General features: G+C 43.6%; 1 non-coding gene across 1 annotated transcript; it reads left to right on the top strand.

Annotated features, from left to right (window-relative positions):
- Positions 1–925: 925 nt before the first annotated feature.
- Positions 926–1007, top strand: trnas-aga (transfer RNA serine (anticodon AGA)). Its single transcript has one exon. It is a non-coding gene; the product is annotated as a tRNA-Ser (tRNA).
- Positions 1008–7970: the final 6963 nt, after the last annotated feature.

The following is a 7970-nucleotide window of genomic DNA, read 5'->3' on the forward strand; positions in this document are numbered from 1 at the left end:
GTGAGGATTCGGTATTCTCAGCACCGTGGCCCGGATCGTATTCCCGCTCATGGAATGGTTGTATTATTCAGCAAACATATCGGTGTTCCAGTACGTCTGCCGATTTTCCGATGCTGGCAGGTCGTTGGTTTTGTCCAAAACATTATGAAGGTAAACATAAAACAAATAGCTGCAGATGCAGGAAATCTGAGCCAAAAACGAAAATTGTTTGTGCAGCGGAGCATGACTGGCAACAGAAACGTTGACTCTCCTGCTCCTCGGATGCAGCCTGACCTGCTGTCCTTTTCCAGCATCACTCTGATCTAAAGTCAGGTTTCCAGCATCTACAGTCCTCACTTTAGCCTAGTTTCTTCAGTGTCTCTGGTTCCCAATTCAAGAACTCCATCTCTAGCGGTTTCATGTTTGTACCTCCGTGCTGAGGAGTTGAAGAGTGAAGAAAAGTAACTCACCTCCTCCATCTCTGGGGTAATTAGGGACTGAAAATGAATCGTGTCCCATTGAAATATATCTACATGCGAATTAATCTCTGTCTCTTATTGGGAACCATCTCTTTCATTGTAACCATCAGGAAAGATCATTTAGTTCGCCAGAAAAAGAAATGAATATGTCACTAAATTTTGTTTGCTTCAGGTCCGAGAATACTGAGATCAATAGCTCCTTTGCTTACTTCTGCTGGTCATGGTCGCAAAGAGATATGGCAAATTGCCAAGTGTGATTTTCCTTTCAATAAAAAATTTTGACTCAGTTTGCCTGCAAACATCTTTTACTACCTTTGTGCTTTTCTTCTTTTACATTGGTGTCTCGCACCTTCCAAATGACAGCAAAGGTATGAAAGGAGATGGAAGCATTTCGCTCATCAAGTCAGCGAGAGCTTTCAATGAGATTACGGCTGATTTGGTCTATGCTCAACCCGCCTGAGCTATCTGTAGTCATGGCCGAGTGGTTAAGGCGATGGATGAGAAATCCATTGGGGTTTCCCCACGTAGGTTCGAATCCTGCTGACTACGTTATGAATGCATTCCTGCTGGTACAATTATCGCTCAAAATTCAGAAAAACTATTTTGTGAACCAGGCCGGTAATTTGATTAGACTTGGGAAACTCGAGTTCTTCATCAGAAATGTTCCATATTTAAAACATTAACTCTGTTTCTCTTTCCAGATATACTGCTCGACACATCGGGTTTCTGCAGCTGTTATTGAACGTCCTGAGCAGAAGTGCTGCTTTTCATTAGATTCCTTTAATCCCTGTCCACTGTTCTCTGACTCGGGTCAGTGGCAACACTTCCTCCTGCTCGTCAAAGTGCTCATTCCCCACCGCTCCCTCTCCATCATTAGAAACAACCGCAGGAAATCGCCACTTAACCATTTTTGTTCCAAAGTGAAACTCATCAGCCTCGGGAATCTCTCCACCAAACGGGAGTTCTCATCCCTGGACATGGTGCAAGCCAGAGGATTGTGAAGAGACACTGTGAAAATATTGTCAGTTGGCAGTTGAAAAAATGTTTAGGAAGCAAACCATATAATTTAGGCTCCAGCTTTGTAAATCTTGAGAAACTCTTTGGGAAATGGAATCAGAGGAGAATGAAGAAGTGTGAACTGTCGGACCGAGTAGAGGACGGGACATTGACTCTGATGTTCTCGGGACAGGAACTGATCTGAGACATTGAAGTCATTCTCGCTCACGTACGTGAGGAATGCAAACTTCATCTGGACTCTGGGACAATGAAAAACTCTGGAACACTCAAGACAATGATGTGTTTCTGTCCGCCGAGCTGGAAGTTTTTGTTGGAAACGTTTCGTCCCCTGTCTAGGTGGCATCCTCAGTGCTTGGGAACCTCCTGTGAAGCGCTTCTGTGGTGTTTCGTGCGGCATTTATGGTGGCCTGTCCTTGCCGCTTCCTGTTGTCAGTTTCAGCTCTCCGCTGCAGTGGCTGGTATATTGGGTCCAAGTCGATGTGTTTGTTGATGGAGTTTGTGGATGAATGCCATGCTTCTGGGAATTCCCTGGCTGTTCTTTGTTTGGCTTGCCCTATAATAGTAGTGTTGTCCCACTCGAATTCATGTTGCTTGTCGTCTGTGTGTGTGGCGACTATGCATAGTTGGTCGCTTCGTTTCATGGTTAGTTGATGTTCCTGGATGCGGTTCGTTAGCTGTCTTCCTGTTTGTCCGGTATAGTGTTTTGTGCAGTCATTGCATGGGATTTTGTATACTACATTAGTTTTGCTCATGTTGGATATCGTGTCCTTAGTTCTGGTAAGCTGTTGTCTGAGTGTGGCTGTTAGTTTGTGTGCTGTTAAGAGTCCTAGTGGTCGCAGTAGTCTGGCTGTCAGTTTGGAGATGTTCTTGATGTGTGGTAGTGTGGCTAGTCCTTTGGGTTGTGGCATGTCCTCTTTCCGTGGTCTATCCCTTACGCATCTGTTGATAAAATTGCGAGGATATCCGTTTTCGGCGAATAACTTGTAAAGGTGTTCCTCTTCCACTTTTTGCAGTTCTGGTGTGCTGCATTGTGTTGTGCCCCTTTTGAATAGTGTCTTGATGCAACTTCGTTTGTGTATGTTGGGGTGGTTGTTCTCATAATTCAGGACTTGGTCTGTGTGTGTGGCTTTCCTGTGTACCTTTGTGGTGAATTCTCCGTTAGGTGTTCTCTGTACCATCACGTCTAGGAATGGGAGTTGGTTGCCCTTTTCTTCCTCTCTGGTGAATCGGATTCCTGTGAGTGTGGAGTTGATGATCCTGTGTGTTTTCTCTATTTCCGTGTTTTTAATGATTACAATGGTGTCATCCACGTATCTGAAACAGTGTTTGGGTTGAATTTGCGGAAAGACAGCTCTAATCTTTGCATTACGGCTTCTGCCATGAGTCCCGAGATCGGTGAGCCCAAGGGTGTTCCGTTGATTTGTTCGTATATCTGGTTGTTGAATGTGAAGTGTGTTGTGAGGCACAAGTCCCAAGATTTAGGAAGATTAGGTAAGATTTAGGAAGCGTAGAATGTGGTAGGAAACTGCAGGGGGTGAGCACATTAAAATGTGGAGCTTATTCAAGGAAAAGCTCCTGTGTGTCCTAGATAAGTATGTACCTGTCAGGCAGGGAGGAAGATATAGAACCCGTGAGCCGTGGTTTACTAAGGAAGTGGAATCCCTGGTCAGAAGAACAAGAAGTCTTATGTTAGGACAAAATGTGAAAACTCAGTTAGAGCGCTCGAGGGTTCCAACGATATCAGGAAAGATCTAAACAGAGAGCTGAGAAGAGCCAGGAGGAGACATGTGAAGTTGTTGGCAGAGAGGATCAGGGTTAACCCTAAGGTTTTCCATAGGTATGTCAGGATTAAAAGAATGACGAGAGTTAAATTTGGGACAAACAAGGATAATAATGGGAAGTTGTGTGTGGAGTCAGAGGAGATAGGGGAAGCGCTAAATAAATATTTTTCGACAGTGTTCGCTATAGAAAATGAAAATGTTGGCGAGGAAGATACTGAGATACTTGCGTCCAGAGTACTCGAGATTGAGGTTCACAAGGATTAGGTGATAAAAATACTGCAGAGTGTGATAACAGACAAGTCCCCTGGGCTGGATGGGATCTGTCCTAGTATCCTCTGGGAAGCAAGGGAAGAGATTGATGAGCCTTTGGCATCGATCGTCAAATCATCGTTTTCTACAGGAATAGTGCCTGTGGAATGGAGCATAGCATACGTTGTTCCCGTGTTCAAAAAGTGTCGCAGAGACAACCTTGATAATTACAGACCAGTGAGTCTCACTGCAGTTGTTGGTAACGTGTTGGAAAAGGTTATTATGGATAGGATTTATGACCATCTGGAAAAGAATAATCTGATCAGGGACAGTCAGCACGGTTTTGTGATGGGTCGGCCTTGCCTAACGAATTTATTGACTTTTTTGACAAAGTGACCAAACAGGGAGATTACAGTAAACCGATTGATGTGGTGTATATGGGTTTCAGAACGTTGTTCGATAAGGTTCCCCACAATAGGCTATTATACAAAATGCGGTGGAATGGAATTGTGGGAGAGATTGCAGCTTTGATCAGTAATTGGCTTGCCAATAGAAAACAGTGTTGTAGTTAATGGAACATGTTCTTCTTGGTATCCATGTACTGGCGGCGTACCACAAGGGTCGGTGTTAGGTCTACTGCTGTTACATGAGATCTAACCTTGCCAATCAGTCTCCCATGGGGAACATTGTTGAACGCCTTACTGAAGTCCATATAGATCACATTTACTGCTCTGCCCTAATCAATCTTCTTTGTTACTTCTTCAAAAAACTCAAATCAAGGTTGTGAGACACGATTTCCCACGCACAAAGCCATGTTAACTATCCCGAATCAGTCATTGCCTTTCCAAATACATGTACATTCTGTTCCTCAGGATTCCCTCCAGCAATTGGAGTATTCTTGGCAGATGCAGTTTCATGTCGGGAATGCGACGTCATATACTTTGTTTGGAAGAATCAAAAGACACACTACTATTACAATAGATAGAAACGCAAAAGATGTGCAGTGCAGAGGAGTCTCAGTGTCCTTATACATGAAACGAACAAAGGTTAACCACATATTTATTTCTTGCTGGCAAATAAAAAGCCTTTTTATGATGCTCACAATTAAAGAGATGGTTTCCAAGAAAATAGCAAAATTAAGTCATCAGGAGAGTAATGAATTACCAAGACATCCTTCGTGATTTTTTATGGGACATGTGGGATGTTTTTGATTATGGTTCTCCAAACGTTTTTACAATGGAACCGAGAGTGTTAATGGGAAGTTAAGATCACGCATGACTATTGCCATTTTTGTCACTCACACACAATTGTTTTTCCTTGTATGATTTATTTCGCTTTGTGGTTACTGCGAGTGGGCTTGTAAACTACACATGCTTGTGAGTTCATTCCTCACTGTTTCTCAACTCCAGCCAAACAGAGTTTACATCCTTATTTCCTGAATCAAGGTAATCGCTAACCATTGCATAAATGTCATTAAAACTTCGGTATTTCACACGCCTCTGTATATTCCCTTACAATACGAATTGATCGTTTACTGTATTGCAGTTGTGCATAAGAAGAGAAAAATAGAATAGAGAATGGTGGACCTCCGCTTCACACCCCCGTTATTGAAGCGAAAATGCACATTACTGCCCATAATACGATCGTGGAAGCATGTTCTGAAACGTCAGGAAACACAGAATAAGTGCAGTGCCACAGGGCATGTCAGGGACAGCACCCGAAAGACAACAGAAATGCTGCTGTGAGCTCCTATTTTGGATATATTTCTCAATGAGCAATAGAGTGTTACATGTGTTCCATCAGGAGTTACCTCACACAAGGAAGTAACCAGTGTTGCAGACGGTCATATCATCCGAGTTCCAAGCCCTGGAATCAGAGACATTCAATATTCTGTGCATAACTGCAAGGAACAGCTGTCCGAGGCGTTAACAGTCCTGGTGAAATTATGAATGCAGCTCTCTAGTTGTCAGCCTCTTTCTCCTATGTCGTGTTTCGTGCAGTACCTGCGTGGAATCTCGTCAACCACGTTTGACCTGCACATGATACGTATTGGGTCTTGTTTTCTCGTGAGTAGTTGTCTGTGTGAGGCTCTCGGTTTCTGTGCTGTCATCAGTCCGAGTGTTCGGAGGAGTCTGGATATCGTTTTCCAGAATTTGTTTTTAATACAGGGAAGCATGATTTAAAAATTACCTCAAAGCATATCCTCGTTGCGAACTTTGTGTGCCATGCATCTGCGAATGAAGGTGTGTGGATATTGGTTCTTGGCAAAGAATTTGCGTGGGCGTCAGTCCAGCAGTCCCTAGTAGCAATACGTACAAACGGCAAGGGCCACACATTCGACTAGAATAGCACAACAATAATAGGACAGGGCAAGCAGAAGACTGCCAGACAATTCCTAGAAGCAGGGCACTCATCCACGGACTCCATCCGTTGGACCCAATCTGCAATCCCAACAAACGGAAGCAGCGGGAATTTAACCAAATGAATTCGTACCAAAACATGAGAGCAGCGCTTCACAGGAACCTCTGCAGCGCTGATAATGTCACCTAGACAGGCGAGGAAAAGTCTGCAAACCATCTTCCTCGCGTCACCGAACTTTTCAACAAGAACTCCAGAAGCATCCGAACTTCACATCTTTCTGCTCCAAAACACTCCGCTTTTCCACAACAGAGAATTGCACACTCAACTACCGCGTGTAAGATGAGAATACCAGCCCCTACACTACCAAGGCGGCAGTAAGAGCGAGGGGAAACAGCTGCCACTATCATTCCACAGCTACAAACGCTCTCTTTGAAAGGTACATTTTCGTATGAATGTCGGGGCAGCAGTAGAATATGGGAACTAAACAGCCTGCGCTGTGTATTCATATTCTGGACAATGTGAGTAGTTCACAGCTTTCCCTGAAAGTGAGTGGACGTCGTTATCTCACCGCTGTTGTGAAGCCAGATCCTGCACTGAATCTGCTCCCTCGTTTTTTGTTGTTGTGGCGAAAAGGTGGACAATCACAACGTAAAACCTTGTTATATTTCTCTCATTTCCTTAGTTACTGTTCTAGTGAGGGATGCTGGAGATTGGCTCGCTCAAGCAGATGGAGGCACCAGCACATTTTTGACCTAATTTAATCGAGAATATAATTGGTAATATTCACTTTGCATGGTACATATTTCTGTTATGTTTTATGTTACTTGAGCACTTTCTGTTACTTGGCAATGCACTAAATCTCCAGAATGACGGGAAGCTCCGTTTGGAATTGCTTCGATGGTATTTGTGTGAGCAGTTCTTGACATACATGTCTTTCACTGACTCACAGACAGAAGTAATGAGTTTGTGTGTCTGATAATTACTCTGCACCTGGTCCACGTTAAGAGCTGTAAGTTTTTGGATTCACTCGAGAGTTGAGGGGACAACACGATTTGTGTGTTTTTTTTTTAGTCAACGAAATTATTTTTTTATTTAGATTAGATTAGATTACTTACAGTGTGGAAACAGGCCCTTCGGCCCAACAAGTCCACACCGACCCGCCGAAGCGTAACCCACCCATACCCCTACATTTACCCCTTTACCTAACACTACGGGCAATTTAGCATGGCCAATTCACCTGACTTGCACATCTTTGGACTGTGGGAGGAAACCGGAGCACCCGGAGGAAACCCACGCAGACACGGGGAGAATGTGCAAACTCCACACAGTCAGTCGCCTGAGGCGGGAATTGAACCCGGGTCTCTGGCGCTGCGAGGCAGCAGTGCTAACCACTGTGCCACCGTGCCACCCATTTGTCCATTTGATGGACAACTTGGGAATGTATCAAGGAGAATGGTCATTGTCTGTAAATGTCTGGAAAACATTCCTCTCTGTGTCAGTTCAAATCATTACGCCTCAAGAAAAAATAAAATTCAAACACGCTGACTTAGTATCAAACAGTATGCGTTTTTGCAAGTGGTCTATTCAAACTGTTGTCAGGTACTGGAGTGTCACAGAATTGCCGAGCACGGAAGCAAACCTTCCTATCCAACTTGCACCTGCTGAATAGATGACCGTAACTAATCTAAACATATTTGCCAATATTTGTCACTTATCTCTAGGAACACATCCTGTCTGTATACCCATTTAGATGCCTTTCGAGTGTTGTGAGTGCACCACACTCTGCCACTAAATGTGGCAATTTATTCCACACGCACAAAAATGTCTGTATTAAAAAAAAATATCGCTCACATCCTTTTCAAATTGTACTGCTCTCATATTAAACCCATGCTATCTCACTTTAAACTCACCTGACTTCTGAAAAAGTTTAGATTGACTATGTTCTCTGCTCGTCTACCTCATGATTTTGTAAACTTTTCCAAGGACATCCCTCAGGCCTGAAGCTCCAGGGAAAACTGTCGAAGAATATTCAACTTCTCACTAATGTCCACACCGTGCAAACCTTTCAAATCGTTGTAAATATTATTTTTTAATTATGCGAATG

The sequence above is a fragment of the Chiloscyllium plagiosum genome, unplaced genomic scaffold, assembly GCF_037043375.1.
Source record: "Chiloscyllium plagiosum isolate Xiang-an unplaced genomic scaffold, Cpla_swu_hap1 HiC_scaffold_234, whole genome shotgun sequence".
Classification (NCBI taxonomy): Eukaryota; Metazoa; Chordata; class Chondrichthyes; order Orectolobiformes; family Hemiscylliidae; genus Chiloscyllium; species Chiloscyllium plagiosum.